Here is a 3,323-nt window from a genome sequence, read left to right as displayed (position 1 = left end):
TACAAAGAGCTTACTTGTCAGCTCTTTGATGATTTAATAAGATGCCTTTCCTATTTTATCCAGTATTCTTAGCTCTTTTCAGCTGAAGGGTTGTTCCAAAAAACCTAGCCTCCTGTTTCTAAACACAGAAATTGCTAATCCCTAGAGCTTGGCAACATGCATGGCACGTTGTAATGACTCGATGAATATGTGTTGATTGAATGGATGCAGTGAGCCCAGGTCTCCAACATCCCATTCTTTCTAATGTGTTGGACATCACACTCCCAGGCCAAGATACTAACAGAGGGCTGTGGTCAGAGCACTGAGCTGTGCAGAAAGGTAGAGCTGTGAGCTCAGAGCGAGGAAGATCCCTGTGGGATGCGGAGGGACAATAGCAGTGGGTTGAGGACAGAGCCAGAGGGAGCACAAAGATGGAAGTTCATCTTGACAGATGAGCCATTGGGTTGGGAAAGGAGGACTCACAGGAAGTGACATTGTAAGTAAAGGCCTGGAGTGAAGTCTGGAATGTGTGAGGGATCCAGGAGCTAAGAGTGGGCAGTGGACAGAGAAGCAAGGACCAGCCAGGGAAAAGTTTTGAAGGCCAAGGGAGACTTCTGGGCCCAGTGTGAATATGGAACCAGAGCGCCGGCAGGGGCAGCTCCCTGCAGCCAGCAGGAGGGGGGAGGAGAAACAGCTTTTGTTGAAATGCACACATGGTAATTGCTAAGAAGAGTATTTCCCCTAGTTTAAAAAGCTTTCTCCTCTGAATTTTCCTTGGTCTCAGTTTCAAAGGAATTTTAATTGCAAAGAAAATGTTGTCATCTCCCTGTGGGGGGGAGGGTTCCATAGCTTCGAACAGTCATGCCTGATGCTGATTCTTTCCCATACTGGGGATTTTCACGCTTTGGCTGCGTGGAAGCTGTCTGGGGATTGGGTAGTGTGGAGGGAGGGGTGGGCGTGAGACAGGCCTCCCTGTACCTTTCTGGAGCTGGGAAGGCTGGGTTTGCAGCCCGGGGTCTCCTGGCCTGAGTCCTCCATGAGGGTCTCTGGTGCCAATCGGATGACAGTCCTAATTCCTTTCTCCTCAGATCCAGTGGGTTTATTTAATTAATTATGTTCATTAAACAACTGGCCTCTCAGATTCTACCCTTGATCCACTGTAGACTATTCTCCACATAGCAGCCCATTTGGGAACCAGTTTGGGAGTTTCTTAAAAAGTTAAACATAAATTTACCATATGATCCAGCAATTCCACTCTTAGGTATCTACCCAAGAGAAGTGAAAACATAGGTCCACATGAAGATCGTAAGCAAATGCTCATAGCAGCATGATTCAAAATAGCCAAAAAGTGGAAACAATACAAAAGTCTATCAAGGGACTTCCCTCGTGGTCCAGACTCCACGCTTTCACTGCAGGGGGTGTGGGTTAGATGCCTGGTGGGGGAAACTAAGTTTCCACATGCAGTGCAGTGTGGCCAAAACAAACAAACAAACAAACACAAAATCTATCAACTGGTGAATGGAGAAACAAAGTATGGTATAGCAGCACAAAGGAATACTATTAAGCAATAAAAAGGAACACACCGCTGATATGTGCTATCATGTGGAACGCATCTCAAAAATATTACACTCAGTGAAAGAAGCCGGACCCAAAACAAAACAAAACAAAACAAACACATACTGTATGGTTTTGATTATGTGAAATGTCCAGAACAGGCAAATCTACAGAGACAGAAAACAGATTAGTGGTTGCCTGGGGCTGGTGGTGAGAATGGGGATTGACTGCAGGATCTTTCTGGGATAAAACAAATGTTCTAAAACTTGATAGTGACAGTGGTTGCACAAGTCTGTAATTTACTAAAAATTATCAAATTGTATGCTGACAATGAATGAATATTGTAGTATGTAAATTATACCTCAATAAAGCTGTCAAAAAAAAAAGGCTCTCATTTCTCTCAGCATAAAAGTCAGAGCTTCTACAAGGCCCTGCATGGTCTGTGATCATGGCCTCTTTGATTTCATCCCCCCTCCCACCCTGTCCCTCCCTCCCTCCCTCTGCTCCAGCCCCGCTGGGCTTCTGGGTTTTCCTTGAACACGCAGACGTGTTCCCACCTGACAGCATTTGCACTGGCTGTTTCCTCTGCCTGTAATATTCTTGCCCTAAATATCGGCAGGGCTCCCTCCCTTATCAATTTTAATATCTTTGCTCAAATATCATCATTTCAGTAGAAAGCAACCCAATCACTCCATCTGAAATTACAGCCCCTCTCCAACCCCCTTTTCCTCCTCCTGATTTTTCATGGTGTTTATCACCTTTTCATATATGATTTACTTATTTATTATGCTTATTGCTTGTTTCTCTCTCATCCCTAGCATATCTGCTTCACTGGGATAGGAATTCCTGTCGGTTTGATTCCCTGATGTACCCTTAGGGCATAGAACAATACCTGACACAAAAAGGAGTTCAACAAATATTTGTTAAGTGGAAGAATTAATAAGTGATTCAACAAACGTTTTCTAAACGCCCTCTCTGTGTCAGGAGCTGAGCATACAGCAGTGAATGGGTAAAAAAACTCTCACCCCTAAATGGCTTGCGTTTCAGTGGTAGAGAGACCATAGGCAAGAGCAAATTTTAAACCAGTAATGGAAGGCAACCCCGAGTCCCATCACCAAGAAACCACTGAGTGTGATAAACTTTACAAAAGGCTGTTACGGGAGCAGGATGAGGGAGGGGCTTCCTGGAGAGTGACCCGTTGGATAAGTAGGAATTGGCCATATGGGGAGGAGGGAAGAGGGTTTCAGGCCCAGGGAACAGCATGTGAGAAGGCCCAGAGGTCAGAGAGGAAATGTGTCCTGTTTGGAGACACGTAAGATGTTTATTCCAGTTGAAACCTGAACTGAAAGGGGGAGTGACTGTAATCAGGGTTACAGAAGGGTCACTTAAGAACAGAACAGATTGGAGGGGCCCTCGATGATTGCGGGGGAGCTAGACAAGGGCCTTTAAGCCAGTCTGGCTGGGAGAATGGACAATCGCAGGTGATGCATTGGATGTGGGTGATCGGAAAAGGGAGGGAACATGGATAATATTCATAATCACAGGACACACCAGGAACCTGAAACACACGGTGTTTCCACAACCGAAGTGGTGCATCCAGGATTCAGACACAGACCAGAGATGACGTTAGGTTTTCAGGGGTGACCCCAGGCTGCTGGCTTGGATGAGTGGTAGAGCCATCTGGGGAGACGGGGGTGGCAGGGCTGGGGGTGGGGGAGGAAGATGCCAAACCCACAAAAAGTGTGAGGTGCCACACAAGTGGAGGTGCCAACTGTACCGTTGAACGTGTG

Source organism: Balaenoptera ricei, chromosome 15 (assembly GCF_028023285.1).
Source record: "Balaenoptera ricei isolate mBalRic1 chromosome 15, mBalRic1.hap2, whole genome shotgun sequence".
Lineage (NCBI taxonomy): Eukaryota > Metazoa > Chordata > Mammalia > Artiodactyla > Balaenopteridae > Balaenoptera > Balaenoptera ricei.
Note: the sequence above shows the minus strand (reverse complement) of the source record.